The 22,329-nt window shown below is 31.8% G+C and overlaps 1 protein-coding gene across 1 annotated transcript in view; it reads left to right on the top strand.

Annotated features, from left to right (window-relative positions):
• LOC106100875 (G-protein coupled receptor moody) overlaps positions 1–22,329 on the top strand; it is a 44,354-nt gene continuing 22,025 nt past the window's right edge. Inside the window, exon 1 of the mRNA XM_013279940.1 lies at positions 1–398. The gene's annotated coding sequence lies outside the window, so the exon portion shown is untranslated. The remainder of the gene's footprint in view (positions 399–22,329) is intronic.

Here is a 22,329-nt window from a genome sequence, read left to right as displayed (position 1 = left end):
GTCGTGTACGATTACTGACTTCTAATTTTACGCGGCATCGCGTAAATAACATCGATTCGAAATATAATACTCTAACTTTAATCAAACATTATTATACTCAAGTCTAAATGTGTTTAATGATTTATTTCAGTGACTTTATTCGACTTACTATTATTTAGAGATAAATTTTGAATTATCATTCTCTGGCTTTGACGTGGTTTATAAACACAGTGATTGTAGAAACACACGAGCACGTAATTCTTACTTTTGTTAACACGCAGTGTTTGAAAAACAATTAGAGTTTGAAACGTAGGTGAGGAGTGAGTTTGTTTTGACTGGCGGCATCCTGCGGCCAGCGGCCGGAAGTTGTGCACGAATAAGGAACGCATCGAAATAGCAACTTCATATTCAGCGAAACGGTAATTTTGTTGCATGTTCATTAATATTGTTACATTATAATTTGTACGTTGTTTTGCTTCACATTTGTTTTTTGTTATTCTACTGTAGTTAATGTTTACTTTAGGTTGCAATTTTCATCAATCATGAAATGAACGAAGTTTTATTTTCATAAAATTTAATATTGTCTCTATACGAAAAAGATAAAAATGCAACACTCATTTATTAGATGTTTTTTACTCTTCGTGATTTAATTTTGTTTTATAACAAAAGTAAAGCCCATACCGTTTACCGGATATTGAAAGTTGCTGTTGTAATATTTTAAATTTATCTTTTTTGTTGATGTTTGCGTAAAAGAAACAATCTTATCTCTGTCTTATATTTCATTTATCACAATAAGTGTATTTCAATAAACTTTTAAATATTGAATCCTGTGTTGTCGCTAAATTAAAATAGTATCTTATCTACTAACTTTTGCCCGCGACTCCGTCCGCGAGGAGTTTAGAAATACAAAAGTAAATAGACTATATGTCCTTCCAGACTATCCTCTACATCTATGCCAAATTTCATCGAGATCCGTTCAGCCGTTTAGGCTGCAAACTCTAACAAACATCCATCCATCTATTCATTTAAATTTTCGCATTTATAATATTAGTAAGATTAGTAAGAAGTAAGATTACTTTCTCAATTATTCGATTACAAATCTTATTACCGTAAAATTACAGTATTTTTTAAATGTTTCGAGAATAGACTAGGTAACAGTTATTCATACTAATTATTAAGCTACGTAAATCGTATAATAAATTACATAAATAAATATCACGTTACGAAATCGTATAAGTAAATAATTGTCAATGATTATTTGATATTTCACGGCCATGTAACGCCTCTAATAATTGTTATTGCAAACGTTACGACACTTCAATAATCCGCGTAAGGAAATCAAGAAACACATTTGATTAAGGTTTGTTATTTCTTTTACTACAAAGATTCAACAATCTACACTAATAATATTAAAATAAAGAAAAATTTTCATTCTTGTATGTATTGAAATAACTCAAAAACTACTGGGACGATTTATAAAATTACCTCCGTTAGAAAGGTATTTTATCTGTGAGTAACAAAGGGTATATTTTTTTAATTAAACGCCGGCGAATTCGCGAGAAACAACTAGTAATAAATACATACACTAGGGCAGCGACAAGTACTTAGTCAAACTGTTTTTTGCATAATTAGCTTTGTCGTTCCTATGATAACTAGCAGCATTTTAAAAAACATGACCGTCATTATGTTATGAACGACTATTGAATTGTCTTCTTTTAATTGTTATAGAGGTCGGTCTATTATCGCCCTCATTAATACGATCCGCGCACGACCTTGACCTGAGAATTTTGAATCAATAATAACTTCAGCTGTCTGTGATTTGCTTAAACCATGGTACGTTGACCAATATGGATTAATAAGCAAACGAGTATATTTGTCACCTTTCTAGAGTAAGATTTAACATAAGAAATCATCACTGAAAGTCCCGTCTTGTACATATGTGATATACTTTATGATGAAAAATGATGTTTTTATGTAATACTAGCTGTTGTCCGCGATTTCGTCTTCGCAATATTAAGATAAAAACCTTCCTGTCTATACCAGTTACCCTTCAGTGAAGGTCCGGTCAAAATCGGCTCAGCCGTTTCAGAGATTACCCAGAACAAACGCGGCTTGCGGACAAACAAACAGACAAAAAGATTTTTCTTCTTATATTACAGACACTTCAATTTAATTATGTGTATAGATTCTTATTCAACATTTCCAAGGATATAACAGACAATGACCTAGTCATTATCTAACAAAGACGAAGAATGAAAATTGTTATTAGCATTGTGATAGATTGTATCCTTGATAGAAGAAATAGATTAGACTAAGTAATTACTCTATGAAGACTAAAAGCACCTGTGACTAACGTGTACATATGTACGGCTAGTACATAGACTGGGTAATAGAATAAAGAGTAGAAATTCTACGAAAGCCATAGAAACAAAACAAACATTATTCAACCATTAACCAAAGTTTTAAATCTTATATTATCGTAATTTAATTACTACCATTAAAAATATTAGCAAAACTTTAGTCTACTAAATGCCTTAAGTTGACGTATATCTGACCTCGTGGTCATGGGGTCAAATCTTTTTAACTATTGTCGGGGATCATATCCTAAAATAAACCTAAACGCAATTAAAAATATCTGCAAAAACAGCCTACGTTACTTACTGATAAATTATCTTTCCAACGGTGAAAGATTTTTTAAAATCGGCCCAATAGTTTTTAAATTACTTCAATACGTACAAATATACAAATCTTACCTCTTTATAATATCACTATAGATGTATAGACATAGATTTTAAATTTTAAAAAGTAGCGTAAATTCCTACTACAGTTAAGTGAATAGAAAGTTCTTTTTAAAAGCTTGAAGTATGTTTACATTTTTTATCACGTAAATCGAGCTCTTGACATGAAAAGCTTTCCGAAGAACAATCGGAATTTAAAACTTCGCCGTGGGAAGAACAAATTGCTCTTTAGTGAGTTAGGTTGTTGCAATGATTTTATAGACCATCCCCCGGAGCCTAATTTGATGTGGACGATAGTCTTTGTAACTTAACCTATTAAAGTTAAAGCTACGGTTTTGTTCAATTTAATTACCTTGGATATTAAAAGCTTTTGAATGTGTTCACGTGGTTTCTAACTTTTTTATTTATTTGATTACTTTGACATCTTTATAAAAAAAATTGAATATATATTACAGTAGCTAGTACACGTATAAAAAGGTTCTTAAGTTTTTTTAAAGCTAAATTTTACTTTATCTGTGAGCTGAGAAATCTTACTTTAAATAATAGTTACATTAATGTCCTTACCTGTAACAATTAGAAATTTAAATTCTCTAACATCGATGTTCTTCCGGACTGTCCATTACGTTTATGTCAAATTTCATCAAATTTCATCGAGATCGTCTTAGCCGTTTGGGCTACAGACTGACACAGGCATCCGTCCATTTAAATTCTCGCAGTTATTATGCTAATGAAATTGGTTTTTATTTATGTTATTTATTTATTAATGTTAATGGTAATCAGAATTATAATTAAATTGAATTTAACTACTTATTGTCATAATAAGTAGTTAAACATTTTGTTAACCCTTTTCTTGTTAGTGTATCTGTAGAGATACATCAATTTTTTTATCTAAACACCTTGGGTCATCAAGGTTAAGTACTATGAATATTATTTTGATATTCGAAAAAATAAAATTCTGCCAAGTTAACGGTTAAAACTCATAGATTGCTTTAAAAATAACCTAACGATAACAAGATTGCTGCATTAGAGACAGCAGCAGGTACTCGAAGGGCTCTCCTCGGGGTATAAAAAAAGATCGATGTAACAGTACTTGTGGAAGAAAAATTTAGTCATAAATCATGTTTGAAGTACTGGCATAAAAAAACGTGTAACATCTTTATAACAAGTTCTCATTTGGTTGAATGTCAGCATCATATTTGTCGGCACATCAAAGAGTGTTAGGGCATCTGCGCACGTCGCGGATGTGATCGCGCCGCAGCGGTGTGCGCTCCTTGCGAACAATTATTAATAGACACGGACCGACAATACACATGCTGCGCTTCGATAGTAGAGGACAAATTTTACTCGTCACATTTTAAAATACCACATAAAAATGCACTTAATAGCTGTACTCAAACGGATTTATTAAAACAACTGACGTTAGGTTACACGAACCTACATAAAACGCAATATATTACAAATTTAAGATGATGTTTTTCTGTTAGATTCTAATAAGTCAATGACTAGGATTATTCAAGATGTAATCGCTTTACAATTATGCTTTGTACACTTAAAATCTAGACATGAAAGAAGGTACCTTGGTTCTCAAGTTAATAACTATTGAAGGACGAGCGGGAGTGTTATTCTACTCATTTCGCATAACGCTAAAAGAATACAACTATTTACACTAAATAGTTTGATAAACGCCGTCTTAATAACTTAAATATCACTTTAAATCGATCTTAAAACCCTAGCTAGTAAACGTCGTCAAACGCTAAGTATTCCTCTAGTCAACATTCTATCTCGATTCCTTTTTTTACGTTTATTCTTTCCTTCATCTCAATTTATCTAAAATTCATCAATTCTGAAGACACAAATTAATACATTGAGTTATTGCTAATAGGTCTAAATGAGTACCCTTAGACTGAACAAACGGTCATTGTTGGATCTATATTATTGTTTCGTTACACATTGAGCCAACCTCATCTGACAACCGGATTAATTCCACAACTTCAGATATAAACTAACATATTAGGTCTCAGCTGTATTGTTTTAAGAAATTAGATCTCGAATACTGTTTCTTATTGATATAACAAAGCAGGAGCCACAAAGAGGATTTGGGTACAAAACTGTCTATCTATTCCACTGTTTTGTTAAGAAGAAAATTAGTACCGTGCTCTAGAATTGATGCCACACTAGATTGTCGGCATAAACGTCACGTTCTGAGCTGACAGCTGTCAATGTCATTAGAAGGATTGGAATATTCGCGAGCATTCCTGACGAGATCTCTAGTGCAGTGTTAAAATTAATATTGCTAGTTACATTTACATTTATTGTTTAAAAGTTTAAATCGATTAGTATTGTGTTTTGATTTAGTAATAACAAGTACTTATAAAATCTTATACCAGCGGTTCCCAAAGTTGCCTGGGCTACGAAACGACCTATCTAATGAAAGTTCAACAACTCAAGACCCACCTCAATGAAATTTAATCGTTAAGGGTTTTATCATTTTTTTATTACTTAATTAATTTATTACACCGAAAAAAAAGGTTATTTCAATATTATTTCAATTTGATTCAATTCAAAACGTCCGGCCAGGTGGCTCAGTGTGTCGTCCTACAGGCGGGACCCACTCAATTTTCGCTCGCGACTCACCAGTGGCTCGGGACCCATAGTTTGGGAAACTCTGTCTCATACAATTGGATTCTTTTTTTTAAAACAAAAAACTATCGATCACAATGAATAATGCTTGCTTTTTTTGGATATAAAACTTGGACAGCTGTATTTTCTTATCATAGGTTACATAGAGTGCGTTTAACTCCAACAAATGTAAACTTTGAAACGTAATCAGCGTCGTTTCACTAAATTTACATTCGTTAACCTCCGTGTGTGTTCCCCCGATCCGTATTCCCGTGACGTATTACTTTTTAACTTTAAATTTATGGCGAACGTTTCGCTAAATTTGAATTTCGCAAAGGCAACGACTGCGAACTACTAACGAGACAGACTAAAGTCCAGGCAACTTTCTTGAAAGTTTACATTTTTGATTCAATAAATATCTATTTGCAAAATACATCGACTTGATATATTAGTTTGTAGATGTCAATGACCTCCCTTTTGTGCGAACATACGCTGGTCATAATGGCATTTAGATTTCACAATTGATTTGGTATTCCAGTTAGCAATTGTGTCAAAAATCAGTTATTTCAAACGATTTTTAAAATACTGTATGGATATGGCTCCTATTCTAATTCTTTTGTGAATTCGTGGAATATTAAACTTAACCTATATATATATATGGTACGAATTCTTTTTGTTTTTGTTAATTACCATTCCAACTAAGCTCTAAGCTTGTGCTAGGATATGGTATAAACAGTAGACGAATAGCGGGATTCGAACCCTCGACCACGTGATCGGAAATCCGTACTCCTAACCATTGGGCTATTGGCGATTGGCCTTACTTTGTAGTAAAGAAGCATATGCGTGAAAATATAAAATATATTGTCTTGCAAAAAAATCTCATAACTTGAAACCGATTCGTGGACATCTGTTCGTGTATAACATTAGACAGCGTACTCTGAGAATGTTTTTTTCTATATTCTGTTAGATTTATCCAAGATTAGGTACAGTCGACTACGGAGTCTCACTTAAATTGAATTAAAATTTTCAATCTCAACCTCAACCAACAATGCACTACTTCACTTCACGAACGAATAAGAATAAATACGGAATATATTTTTATATTTCTTAGATTAATATTAAATGCTGAGGTACCAGTCCCACTTCTGTTGTAATTGCGTGTTGTTAGAGGTGAATTTAGTCCTTAAGGGACTCGATTATACCTAATATTTACTTAGCAAAAACAGTATTACTATTAAAATGCGTATACGTTTGTTCAAGGCATAAATAACTTAATTTGTGTTGATCATTGTAATATTGTTGATAGGAGTTTATTGAAAACAAAACACGTGCTGTCCGGTATTCAAGCAGCATCCGTATTAGGACGCGTAAAAAATTCCTATAAAACGAGTCGTGTTATTTCGGTGAGTCGCAGCGTTCTTTTGAAATGCAAGATGGTGTAAACCTTTCTCTGGAACATTATTTTCTAAGAATATTTAAACGTAAATAATTTGGAAAACTTTTATTTATTTTAAATTCACTTACATACATACAGAGTAGGAACAAGTGATGTACGGATTGTGGACTTTGCCATGATATCTGCGTGCTTTTGTATCTGTGATAAGATATATTTATTCACAACGGTGAGTATTTGCTCGATCAAGATTCCGTACGTGCCTGTTGCTCGGATAGCGAATAGCTTGCTAACTGATATAATACATTCAACGTGAAGCCATCGCTATATGCATTTAAACAAAAATAGCTATATATGTACTAGCTAAATTAACTTTATACAGATTTAAACCAAGCAGGCAATTAACGGTTTAAATCTTACGATAGGAAAGTCGTTATAATCTATTCTATTATTATAAAGAGGAATGATTGTATTTTGTATTTTTGTATGTATTGAAACAACTCAAAAAGTACTGGGCCGATTTTAAAAAATCTTCCACTATTAAAAAGCTACGTTGTTACTAAGTAACATAGGCTATATATTTTTTTATACAATGTTTAATTTTACGTGGACGAAGTCGCGTGCAACGGTTGGTGAATTAATAATGCAGTTCAAACGTATAATTTCCTTATAGAGCTTTACGCTTCAAGACTTCGCGAATCTGACATATCATTTGAAAATAAGAAAAAGAAGTCAAGGGTAGTCCTGTTACTACGTATCTAATTTGGCATAGACGTAGTCTGGAAGAGCACAAGCTTTTAGTACTTTTTTAATTCCTCGTGGAATAAATCGCGGACGACAGTTAGTAAGCTGTAAGTACGATATAGTTTGTAAACTACATAAGAAATGTATGTTGGACCAATTAAAGTATGTTTATTTGCTAATCAAATATTGAGTAATATAGAACGTCATAGAGGCCGTATTCATGAGAACAAATTAGTGTGGACTATGATATCAGTTATAAATATTATATTGCAATTTAATTGGGTATTGCTTCCGAGAAATTTCTGCTTCACATTTTATAAACATACAGTCTAGTTTATAGACTAATTAGTAACATAATTGAAATAATATAATTATCTTCTGTTATGCAATTATAATACACTAGCTTTCGCCCGCGACTGCTTCCGCTTGGTATTAATAAAACAAAAGAAAGTAGCTCATATTTTCTTTGAGATTATCCACTTCATCTATGGCAAATTTTATCCAGATCCGTTCAGCAGTTTAGACTAGAAAACTCTAACAAACTATTTTTTTATTGATGAATCAAATTTGAATCACGAGACAGAGCAATAAAACCACAATTGTTGATTCCATTAATAATCGTCATTTTTTTACGACCACACCGCTTTTATGTCTCAAATCTTTCTTTGGCATTTCTTACTTTAATGTGTGCAGTTACGTATGCCGAATACTAAGTACGTTTAACTTTAAGCATGCATGCAACACAATGTAAAATATAAATTTTGGTAAAGACTAGCTTTTGCCCTCGACTCCGCGTGGAATTAATCCGCGTTTAGGCTACTCATAACAAACATCCATCCATAAAAACTTTCGCATTTTTATTATTAGTAAGAAGTAATACATTTGACGATGGGGACATATACCAGAAAGTGTTAAAATGACAGTGGATGGCTACAAAGAAAGAAGAAGACCGAAGAAAGTATGGATGGGTTGTGTGAAAGAGGATATGCTTAAGAAAGGAGTGGATTCAGATATGACGGCTGATAGAGATGTATGGAAAAGCAGCACATACTGTACCGACCCTCCATAAGGGACAAGGGCGAGTTGATGATGAAGAAGTAAGACATATGTAGATACATGTTATAGTTAACTTATAAAAGTAAATGTGTTATATAAAAATATTAGGTCAATATACAATATTTTCTTTACGTACATACATGCTAATTTACTAATCAAAGATCAAGCTGTAGACGTATTAAGCACATTTATAAGTAACCTTGGTTGTAAATCTCATATCTGTTCATCATTTTCTTCTTACTTATGTCAAATTTTAAAACTAGAAAAGTAACTATATAACTTTTATCATACGCACCTATTAAATTAAACATCGTACTGATTTTTATATAAAAGTTTAGATGGATGAATGGATGTTTGTTACAGTTTGTAGCGCTAAACGCATAACCGATTTCGATGAAATTTGGAACAGAAGTAGAGGATAGTCTGGAAGAAAACATAGGCAAATTCCACGCGAACGAAATTACGGGCGATATCTAGTTTTACATAAAGATATATTGCAAGCTTAGTTAGGCTTTTAAAACTTTAATGTATTGTTTACTGTCAAATTTAGGGATGATTTTAATACATTTATTGGAATAGCCAAAATCCGAGGATTATTCGGACAAGCGGCCGGGCTATAGCTCGGATTAACAAAAGTAATTGAAATTTAGATGTGACTGTAATAAAATGGACCGATTAAATTAAAGTTAATACTAACACTTTTATGCCCGGTTTCCCAGCGACGTATAACCATTTAGTTAGTGTTTTTGGTTCGATAACTTCAAGAAATGTGTTTGAGAACTACGTAACTTAAATTTTACTCTATTGAAACAGGTAAACCAACACTAATGCATCACTAGATAATGATGAAATAAATAGAAACTTCAGAAACCCAGCATAACAGTATCAAAATTAATGTATCTTGATTTTTTTAACCTGAAAAGTGTTTACAAGAAGGTTTCATTCGAAGGATGTGAGTTAGATAGTGACCTATCTTTTTTATTTGAAGAGTACTATTTTCTTCGCCGTCTACCATGGTATATTTTTTGCGCCAATGAAGTCGCGGGTAGATATTATTTTTCACAAACCGCAGTACATTTGATTACTTAAATTTGTTTTTACTCAAATAGTTTTGAATGTTACTTATAAAAGTTTAAACTATAAAATATATTTCGAATAAAAATTGTTATTAAAAAGTTTTGATATAAAATATAAGCAGCCTTAGTTTGAAAGCATTTTAAACAAAAGAAATTTGCATAAAGGAATGTCTTAAGTTTGGTAGTTTTCATAATAAACAATACACAAGTACAATAGTCTGAAGTGTACATGTCTGAAAATTACGACGTGAGGTAAGAAAGTCTCGCTTGTTTTTGTCGACGCCTTTACATTTTCACGTTGACTTGCTGAGTAGGTTGTATTTTTTATTGTAAAAGTTTTTAAACTGTATTTAACTTTTAAAGATTTTAAAATGGTTATTTCTGGATATGATGCAAGAGGATTCTTTTAATTTCTGGTTTTAAAATAAAGAACGGCAACCCATCTGTAGTTCCTCTGGTGTTGCGGATGTCCTTGGGCGTCGTTGACCACCTTGGTGTTCACGCCGCTCGTTTGCCCCCATTTATTATAATGAAAAAAAAATTGAGTGGTATACTAAGGATGTGCCCCAACAAATAGTAAATTGTCTGCTAACAATCTAACGTGTAAAATATGTGATGGAAATATCGGATTTTGTTCCCTTATCTGACAGTAACTTTTTATAATTTCGTGCGGATAAAGGCGCACAGGAACAGCTAGTTTTAAACCCTATGAAACATGGTTATTTTGTTATGAGTACGTATGTACTTTATTTTCTATGCCAGAGTGCGATAAAATAACATAAAATGTTCACTACGCTACAACTATTACCATGAAAGCTACTAGATGAACTTAACATAATAAAAGCGTTGTAGCGTGGAAGACATCGTAGTCTTGAGCACGGATACTTAGTCGTAAACCAAAGTAACCTATTTAACGTTTCTAATAAACATTGTTAAAGAATGAACAAAGATAGTGGGTTATAACAAAATATGGTAACAACGGTGACATGAATCTCTATTTTTATTTTAAAAAAAAACACAGGTATGTCAATTCGTTCATCAGGGAGTGTTTAAAGCAATAGATACTAATCTAATTAAACTATGTTACACTAGCTTTCGCCCGCGACTCCCTCCGCGTGGGATTTAAAAAAACAAAAGAGGTAGCGTATGTGTTCATCCAGACTATCCTCTACATCCATGCCGAATTTCATCGAGATCCGTTCAGGAGTTTAGGCTACTAACAAACATCCATCCGTCTAAACTTTCGCATTTCTAATATTAGTAAGGTAGATGTATTCTGAGATAAATCTAGGAATCGGATAATTTTATTATAATAATCAGTATTATTAGTAGGATAATTTTTCTGAATAAATAAATCGTTGATCAAATTTTGACATAACGCATGTTTTGTAGATGCGTGGGAAATTAACTGTCATAATAAATTTATAACAAAAATATCTTGCCCTTATTGAAAAAAAATCTATATTTCGACTTTGTTAAATGTTATAAAATTACTAATTACTAATATTGTAAATGCGAAGATGTTTAGATGGATGGATGGATGGATGTTTGTTAGAGTTTGTAGCCTAAACAGCTGAACGGATTTCGATGAAATTTGGTATGGACGTAGAGGATAGTCTGGAAGAACACGTAGATTTTTGTTTTCTTTTAACTCCACGCGGTCGTAGTCGCGTGCAGAAGCTAGTGTTGAATAGTTTTAATAATTATGACGTCAATTAGGACACTTTAGTACTCATACAAAGAAACTGGTTAAGAAAAGATCGTTCACGGTTAAAGCGCACGAATAATGGTTTAGTAATAAATGGCTATGTTAATCTTAACAATAAAATTCTCTAAACAATAAAAACAAAGTAACGAAACATTTTTTGAACATCTAAGACGGTTTACGCAACAATTGTGCGATAAAATAAAATGATTTTATTTAAAAGAACGTACATATTTTAACAAGTGAGAAAATATGAATTGACATCAGCGTTTGCAGGCGTTTTAACAAAACAGATGTAAAACAAGTATCATTTTCTACTTACGGTTCCATAAAAGGCATGTAAGTGTGAATAAAGTAACTTGATCAATAAAAAACAGAACATACAATTAACTACTGTTATAAATTTCGATACGAATGACTTTTTAAAAAATATGATAGTCTAGCGGTAATATGAGCAATATAGGTGAATTACTATAAGACGAATACACTAAGACACCTACGTAAAAGATATCGAACGTTCCGTGGTGACGAGTAGAAATGTACTGGGCTACTGAGCGACTGAGGTACTGACGACTAGAGAGCTTGTTAGCGACTGAGCGACTGAATGCAACTGACTTAGCGACTAAGGGCGCTTCAATCCTTGCAATGACTTTTATAAAACTACCTCCCACTACTACTTCCGTTTCTATTATTTTGTAACACTACAGATATGGGGACTAAAATGCGTGTTACGATTGATGTAGTTAGAAGATTTTCGTCCAGCTTCTATTCACATTAACAACGGCGAGATAACATAGTTTTTTATAAAATGTCAATTTCTCTCTTCAGTCTCTAAGGATGCATCGTTACCGCTGTTTACATACGTTTGTTTAAGTATCGAATTTTTCGTAGAAGCTCCGCTTGAATGAGCACGATTCTCAATTTACTGCGTTTACAGCACAAATATTTTGCGAAAACCACACGTGTTTGTTCACGATACGAGGGCACTTTGAGTCCCTGACTCCGTATGTTTGTGAACGTAAAGTTCGTTGGATCGATTGCCTTGGATTGAAAAAAAAAAGAAATAATATCAGCCTCTAAGATAACTAAATAGAATGATTAGCAGCTTTACGTTCTAAGTAGATTTTAAATATTGTAAAAAGGCCTATTATTAAAATAATGGGCTCCACTCGTTTTGTGGGTTATTTTTTAGTTTGTATTTAATATAAAAATTCCATAGTCAATAGAGCTTACCTAAATCCTGCAATTGATGATCTCGGAACTGATTCTATCTCGTTGAGATACTTCGGACATTGCTCTCTACATTGTCCTTCAAGTGACCTTGAGATGTTACACTTATTGTGAAGGCTTACGCTTCATACCCTTATACCATTACGGACAGCCCAACGATACCGTGATCATTTAATAATACTGAGATATTCACCCCTTAGAAATGTAAGGATATAGCTGCAACATATATTCCAAAAACAAATCCGTACGGTTTTCTCAGTTCTATTTATATTCTTTCATTACGAGGAACAAATCAAATACAAACACGATCCCGAGCACAATCGATGTACGATAGAGACAAATATAGTCACATACTCAGGAGGAATCTCATTTATTATCTTACGTTGTTTGTTTTTACTATAAAAAGTATTTTTAAAACAAACGCATTTGACTAATCCATCGAACAACTGCTGTGCGGTTGTCGATTGTTTCGCAGCCAATTCAACTGTTTTGTTGCACAACTAAAAATGGAGTTGTGTGCGCACCTCCGTATAGCTAATAGGAAATAAAGCCTAATTAAACAGTTAAGTGATAGTTAAGTTGAAGATGTGCGCGCTCTTAAATGACTTAACCTTTCACAAACTCTATGCAGTATGTTTTATACTCTTTTGTAACGTAAAAACTGTGTACTAAGTACTGATATAAAAAAAAATCTTTTCCACAGACAATTTGTAGTGTACGCAAAGCAAATTACATTTTTCGGCATGTGACTACGACCATTACAATACTCAAGGTTGAATGTATCCGTTGATAAATAATTAAATGGTTTATTTATACATAAGTTTAAATTTCAATAGAATAAACAAAGCAAGTGGAATCGGTCCAAGTCTCGAATTGGTTCTATTGTTTGAAGATCTCACACGACGTTACCTACAGTAATAAAACTAAAATAAATTTTATTTTTATAGCTCTAGCTTCCAGCCCTATTTGTAGGGATAGAATTTAAACGCTGTTTAATGTTCACGTGTGGTCACTTAAACTAAGCATATGTTTTTTTTAAACTCTTGATAATCAAATTTAATGGTTTTCAAAAGTATAACATTGTTATTTTAAGTAAACCATTTTAAGCAGTTTACGTAATATTTTAACGATAACTTAATTAAAATAAAACTAGAAACTGATCAAATAAAAAAACAATAATTTGGCTTTTCCGGTGTTTTATTGGCCTAATAACAGCTCTTGCATTTACCAGCTATTTTAATTATGAAGTTTATGAAAAAACATAGCTTGCATTTTTACACCATATTTTCGTTTCATACTCTAATGAAAAATTTGGTGTCAGCTGGAAAATGACAACCAAACTTTTCCAGACGGTGTCCTACATAGCGTGTTCTATTTTCCCGGTTTCAGTTATATTTTTCATACTTCTGTCAAGATTCGTTTGTGAAATATATGGAAGAAAATGCCTTGCGTAACAATAACTGTGGTGGAAAACAGAATTATTTGGGTCATTCAGGTGTATCCATTGATTAAGTCCTGACATCCATAACATATAGAATAAATCAGATGGTCTGGAAAATTAGACGCATTTTGGCGCATTCGAGTATAAATAGGAACAAAGGTACATACTTGCATATGCATATATCTACCTTTATATTTACCTATCCCTAACATAGACGATGGATAACTTATAACCTCTATAACTTAAAATATTTTTTTTCTCTTGAACGTTAACTTATCGAGGTTTATACTGTGATATATAAAAAAAGATTAAATTAAATAAAATCTGTTATAGTTTGTCTAAATAAGATAGATTAGTTTGATAAATGATGCATATGAAGTATCGAATTAAATTTGTTTGAAGATAAATGCAATACTTAATAGACAGGTATCATAGTGACGAATCAACCACACAGCGAACAATTTTGATTTATCGATTTTCGGTTTAAATAATTATCGAACTCAACTAAGATTATGATTTTCATATTAACTAATTAAGAGGACAATTCTAGTGTTGATTATAGTGTAGAGAAATTAGTGATGACAGAAATAATAGCGAAATCCAATTCGATTACGTACGGTTGTAGTAGTAATAAACATTTATTTACTCTCATTATTTGTTATGGTCATTATAAATTTGAGAAAACAGTGTTTTTTTTTCATTTCATAAGTAATAAATATAAATATATCGATTCCAACTTCTATAAGAATAAAAATCGAAAATCGATAAGATTCATGACTGATTTTACACAACCCATCCCTACTAAATGTGAAATAATTGTCAAACTAATCTAAATTTTTTAGACAAACTATAAACGACTATGTAGGAATACATTAAATAGCCTGATAATAAAAAGCTATAAATCTGAATGTAATAATTTAACTGATGGCCACACCGTTCAACTTTATAAACTTCGTAACTCCCGAGGGTGTGATCCGAGAACTAGGTACACGTTAGAGATTTATCTCGCCCACTGAAGTCTCATTAAACCCACGTGTCATTTAAAACCTTTTATTGTGCTAATTTATATTTTATCTTACATATACTCAATTTAACTTTATTCAAATAAATCATGGTAACTTTATATGGCACGAGCTATCGCCCGCAAACTACGTTAACGTTTTTTTAAAACAGTCATCTATCACATATGCATTTACCATCTACCAGCTATTTTGCTGCCAAAGTCCCATCAAAATCGGACTACCCGTTACGCCATTTTAACAGCGCGGAATTAAAAAAAGAGTAACCTATAATATACCTATCTTTGTCAGCTACCCTTCAGTGAAAGTCTGGTCGAAATCGGCCTAGTCGTTTCTGAGATTACCCGGTACAAACGCGGCTTGCGGACAGACAGCCAGACAGACAGACAGACAAAAATTTTTGCGATTTTCGTTATCAGCAACGCAAATACATCATCTTCTCGAAATTTGGAAGTTTTCTTTGATAATACAAACAGACACTCCAATTTTATTATAACTATAGATAGATAGATTTAAATAAATACAAAAATTACATTTAATAGTCAAGGGCCGTGTGATACAATCAATATGAATTTTATTTCATTAATTTCTTCTATAATCCGTGTTATATGCTATGAACCTTGGTGAGGACGTCGATTATTTTTATTACAAAACAATACTTCTTACGTATTAACATTACATTTATCTTACCACGTGACGTACATCTAGTTCAGATATACTCAAATAAACCAAGGATATAGCAGTTGTTCAAGGCCACGCGGCGATGCTTTTCCACTGGGAGTGTGACGTACAACACCTGCGTAGCGTCATGTTATTTCCCGTTCTATTTGCCACATCTCAAGGCCAGTGGACCGCACCTTTAATTAACTAGCATACTCAAAACTAGGATGCTTTAAATATTTGACGATTAAATGTTTGAATTACACTATAAACACCTCATTTGTAAACAGTAGGAAGCGATAAAAATCGTTTATAGCTTTACTACCGGTCTAAACAATCCTTTAGTCATATGTCATATCTTTTCATATAAATATTATAAATACGAATGTTACGATGGATGGTTAGATGTTTGTTGTCGTTTGTAGTCTAAACGGCTGAACGGATCTCCATGAAATTTGGCACAGTTTTAGATCATAGTCTGGAAGAACACATAGGCTACTTTTTATCCCGGGAATAGTTACAGTTCCCGTGGTATTCATTAATTTTGTTTTTTAATGTTTACTCAATCATTCTGCAACGGTTCAACATATCTTATTGTAATTTAGCTTATTATAGTAATTCTAATATTAGATGATGAGTACCTTGTCGAAAATTTTCGTTTTTTTATTAACTCTATTAAATATTTTATTGTTAATATAACTTATGTTAATAATATAGGAGAGACAATCGATTTAACCTAGTTTTAGCTAAGCCTGCACTACGACTAATGCCTTATCTATATGCGGACAATGTTTGAGTTATGCATTTCTAACTAATCATATTATAATCTATTCATATTTAATCTCTTAATAATATTCAATAAGAAAAGCTTATTAAGTTAATTAAAAAAAAAGTTTTATCGTTTCAATAAATTGAGTGTAAAAAATCGTTATCGAAAATGTAAACTGTTTCAGCAAAACATTCGATTGACAAAAAGCGAATTAAACGAATCGCTTTTTCAATTTTTCAGTTGCGTACACACTGATCACGAAAGTTTTCAGACGTATAACAAAATAAAGTTTTCATGTATTCATTTTTACAATCAGTATATTGCCGACATCTTGAAGTATTTTAAGTGCTCACCGTAAAATATTATTTTAAATTAGCATTGATATATTTATGTCATTTTTATGTTGTGTTGTAAAAATGTCGTAAAACATTTTGTCGAAAGGAAAATAAGTTAAAACGTTAGTAAGCGTATAAAAATTAAACTATAGCACAAGTGTCCACAAAACGACAAAAGCTTTCTTCAACTGAATTTGTCTGATGGTGTTGTGGGACAGAAATATTAAATCTGACAGTGAATTGACTAAAACTAATTGGATCAAAACAAGCGTAAATACGTCGATATTGTAAGAAAGTGTTCAAATTTTTATTTCTGTATTTAATCTGTTAAAGTTAAACAGCTTTATAAAAGAAATTGATGTTTTTTTTAATTAAAAGCTAAAAGAGTTTAATACACTTTTTAAATAATTTAATTTAAAAATGTTCAGTTAGTTAATTCGAAGTTAAGTTTTACGAAACGTATTTATCTCAAAACCGAAAGCAATAGAGAAACCGCCTTTGGAATTCGTAGTTCAATCAATTTGTTTGGCGATACGTCAGAAATCGATCATTGTGATTGATTGCCAACAACAGTAATTATTTGGCAATGTTTGTGGTAAACAGAAATAAGGAATCTAATTCGAACTTATCTCTTGAGTACGTTGACACCAATTTTTATAAATGTCTTTTATGTAAAGGAAATCTTTCATTTCTTAGATTGTCTACAACTTCACGTCACTTTTAATTCAATTATATCATATATCATTAATCTTTCATTCAAATAAAAATTCTCTAATATACTAAATTAATGCAGACAGATCTTAATGCAAAAAATGCTAACCTTATTTAGTACTAGCTTTCGCCCGCGACTCCGTCCGCGTGAAATTAATGAATAATGTAAAACACACCTATGTTATTCATTGACGTAGCTTTTTAACGGTGAATTATTTTTTTGAAATTGGCTCCGTTCTTTTTGAGTTATTTCATTACAATCAAACAAACAAAGTTTTCCTCTTTATAACATTAGTATAGATACTAAAGCCGTTAAAAGTCACATGACTGTTAGGATAAACTGATCTCTAAAGAATAAGGGCCTATCCCAATACTGGCTGATACAGGCTCAGATTGCTTTAAAATGACGTCACTGTCAGAAGGTAACAAAATCCGATATTTCCATCACATATTTTCAACATTGAATTGTTATCAGACAATTTACAATTTGGTGGGACAAGCCCTAAATCTTTAAATTGTCATAGTATATACCAATAGTTCGATCGCGTAAAACGTATCGTTTTGAAAGCTTGAACTAAACCTTATTTGACACACCTAAATCCCTATTTCCGAATACGACAGCACACAAATTGCATGTCCCATGAATTCGTATATCGAGAATATACCGAGTTTCAATAATAGAGGATTTGTTTCTCTCGGGAATCTTTTAGTTAGCCTTTTTTGTATTTTTACTGGTTTTCAATATCAACTAAACATAACTGTTTTAACATTTAACGAGGATTATTTCATTTAGTTAACATCAAGAAAGAAATGGACAATTTAAATACAATTAACACATTTTAAAATATTATTTTAAAAGATATTATTTTTAAAAAAGATTATTTTAAAAGATATTAACTTTTGATAACCGGAATATTTTAGTAGTGACTTATCACGAATTACTAAAGTAATCATGCAATTGAGTGAATCATGGCATAAACCTATTATTGGAAATAGGTTGGGCTGTTAATTTAACGAGTTGGTCATAAATTTTAAATTGAATCGGGAAGTTTTACTAGAGATGTGCGAGTTTACTACTACGCTGTACATTAATGAAGATTGTACCACGCTATATCTACGTACGTATTTTTTGTGTAAAAAGGCAGACTAAACTATAAGATTAATCCTGAAATAGAAACTCCGAAACAAGAAAAACTCGTTTTATTATCACTTTTTCGAGTATTTTAAGTCCATTTAAAAGCATCGGTAGAGACGTGGAAAGCGGTAAAATAGACGTCAAATTACTTGGTTTGCCTTTTATCTATACTATTATAATAAAGCGTAAACACACTTCTTTGTTGACTAAGATGTCAGCAATTACAGCATATTTTTGAATAGTTTTTTTAATAAAAAGCCCTACACTTACGTCACGCTTAAGGCTATATATTTTCACGCCATTAAACTTAGTGGGTAAATATTTTGGATAAAAACCCTAATGTGGGAATGAGACCATAAGTTGCTGCTAACATCAAGGAAGCAAAATTGCCTTACTTTGTCATCATGTCATATCATTTTGACGTTTGCAATTGAATTTGACAAAAGTAATCAATAAAACAATTTTCATAATTTCAAGCTATAAACTAAGCTTACTTACACGGCTCGGCAGCGAAGTTTTTTTAATTTAATATGTTGCGTCATACTGCAACGCCGGCGGGGAAGACGCGCGGAGAAGCCCTTTCAGTCTTCGTACGTCCCCCGCGCGTCCTACACCACGCCGCCCAGTGCGCTCAGAGTCGCCAATCGCCAACACATATTTAGTTATTCTGAATTTGACCTTGTACTTTGTTGTCATCAAACTGCAAGAGTAGTCTTGTATGTATCAACCAATGCCAGCCAAGATACAGTCCACTATTTAACAAAATGTTATAATATTAAAATTTAAAATCTTTCTTATAAAACTCCTCACTTACGTAAATGTAATTTTAAAAAGTATTTCATAAATATTTGGTCGTCGAAGCTCAGTAGTAACAAGAAATTGAGTTCAAACACGATGTCTGCCGCATTCGTTTTGAAAGTTTTCATATATATTATGAAATATAATAATAAAATGATATAAATTCACATTTCATGTAGGTCATGTTTAGATTTGTTATGTAACAATCTGTAAGCAAATATTGATCTTACAGTGTCATATCTATTTGGTGAAATTATGTATGAAATTACGTGTTTTTTTTTAAATATCTGATTTAATAACTCTTAGTTTTTCTATCCTCTGTCTACCCCTGAATTAATTAGTTAATAACATACATACATGTAACATGTAAATTATATTATAAATGTGAAAGTTTAGATAGATGAATGTTAGAATTTGTTGCCTAAACGGGTGAACGGATTCCGATGAAATTTGGTATAGATGTAGAGGATATTCTGGAAGAACAAATAGGCTACTCATTTTTTTAATTCCACGGGGATAAAGTCCCGGGCGAAAGCTAGTTAATGTTTATTTCTTACCGATTAATAATACTATTTAACATAATAGAATACAATACGTATTCACAATTTTTACAATCTAAATCTTGGTAAAAATAATCAAAAATGACATTGAATTTTGCTTAACACTAGCTTTTGCCCGCGACTTTGTCCGCGTGAAATTTGAAAGTTCAAAACTTACGTTCGCCTTTTTTTTCAACCTATTACCAAAAGTATTAACTTAGTAGTAATCTACGTAATCACAGATATCTACCGATGCAAGATTCCAAATTTCTAAGCCCCGTAGCTTATAAAGTGATTTTACGGTTAACCTTATTGTTTGTGTTCGCGATATCTTCTAAACTATTAGTCCAATTTAAATACTGTAAAGAGCAATTTTACTCTACATTAAATTCTATTGATATTTGGATAAGGATTAATATTGAAACCAATAAAAGAACACCGCAAATAGTGTGCGGTTTTTAATTCATTTCGTAAGCAAAAAAGTGGATATCGTAAGAAAACCGTTAAAGATGGATATATGCTTTCGCGGACTTTTCTACAGAAAATTTTTTTCGTACATCATTTTTATATACCTCTAACGGTTTAGGCAGCGTAAGCCGAGAAAAGTTAAAGTTTAGTAAATTTTTAACGCCGGCGTCCAGAAACACGCTGTTTATAAATAGTTCCTAACCATTAGTAATAATAAAATATAACCTAAGTTACACACAGATAAATTACCTTTCTGATGATGAAAGAATTTTTAAAATCGGCCCAGCAGTTTTTAAGTTATTTCAATACATACAAAAATACAAATCTTTCCTCTTTATAATATTAGTATAGATAGTATAGATATACATATATGTATATATATTTAAAACTCTCTGCAAATACGAGTTTGGTAAAAACTTGTGCAAATATTTTGAACCGTTACCAATATTCCTTGAACCGTACGTAATGTCGTTAATTAAATACGTTACGTCCTATTTCGAGTTTGACCCATTAAAATACTGTTCTAATTGGAAATTTTATGAATATACACGAGCTAATTCTGAGACCAAATTAATTGGGACATTGGCATTACGTAGAAATCACGGTTACGTTTGGTTACCATAAAGTCTTTTTTTAAGACACATTGACCTTCTATGTGCAATCTTTTAGTCTATGCATATTTTAAAACTATGTTTTAAATTGAAAAATCTAATTAGAAGCCATTTTAATTTCACAACTAATTCATTTTATGTCGAAATGTCTGAAAATTACGTTTCATATCTCAAAAATTCATTATATTGGGCGCCACCCTGTTAAAGACACCAGTCCCCTGCACAATTAATAAAAAAGATATAAGAAAATTCAATCATTGCTAAAGAGATTAGTGTTAGCTTGCGGCTGACCGACGCATCTGACGCCATACTCGACACATGTTGAATTACAAAATGTTTTTTTTTTCTGTTTTGTTTTACGACATTCATATGTCTTGCATGTGACATGACTGCAGCAAGTTAATGTACTACTCTTATGATAGTGAGATAATTAAATTTGTCTGTTTTAAATTTATTAATGTTTGTTAACATTTTTTTTGTAAAGGATGGTTTAAACGCCGCCATCTTTATGATGTGTGAACTATTTTTTTCAAATAAGAATTAAACCATAATGAGAAACAAAGTCGACAAATAAGATGTATGAGTATAGCAATTTTTGTGATTTAATATTTTGTTTTAATGTTAAATAAAAATTATCGCGTTGAAAACCACAGATGTTTTTACAAAACTTACCACTTATAAAACTTTTTACGGCATAAATCCTGATGAAATAACAATCCATCTAAACATCTTTGTTCCTTGAAAGTTCTTTTACGAGGAACGCTACTTGAATTGCTTTCATAAAGGATTATTTATCAACGTTTCTCTCGACGACCAAACTTAATAAATTAATGTTACTACTTTAATTCGAAAAATTAAGAAACTAAAGCGACCATATTTTTATTACTAAAACTAGCTTATCCCATGCGACTTCATCCGCATTAAATTAAAAAAAATATCTTTTATTGTTTCGCATTTGTCAAATTATCAATTGCAAATGTCAAAATTACATGATGTCAAACCATTCCAATCTTGCGTCCTTGATGTTGGCAGCAACTTATGGTCTCTTTCCCACTTTAGGTTTTTATCCAAAATATTTACTCCCTAAGTTTAATCTCGTGTAAATATATAGCCTAAAGCGTGACGTAAGTGTAGGGCTTTTTATGAAAAAAGAGTTATTCGATAATATGCTGTGATTGCTGACATCTTAAGCTACAAAGAAGTGTGTGTTTACGCTTTATTATAATAGTAAAGATATATGATTTTTTTAATTTACTAATCTGTTCTTAAACCATACCATGGCATATTAATTGGCCATAGGCAG

Source organism: Papilio polytes, unplaced genomic scaffold (assembly GCF_000836215.1).
Source record: "Papilio polytes unplaced genomic scaffold, Ppol_1.0 DF824035.1, whole genome shotgun sequence".
Classification (NCBI taxonomy): domain Eukaryota; kingdom Metazoa; phylum Arthropoda; class Insecta; order Lepidoptera; family Papilionidae; genus Papilio; species Papilio polytes.
The sequence above is the reverse complement of the archived record's forward strand: the minus strand, read 5'-3'. Positions and strand labels throughout refer to the sequence as shown.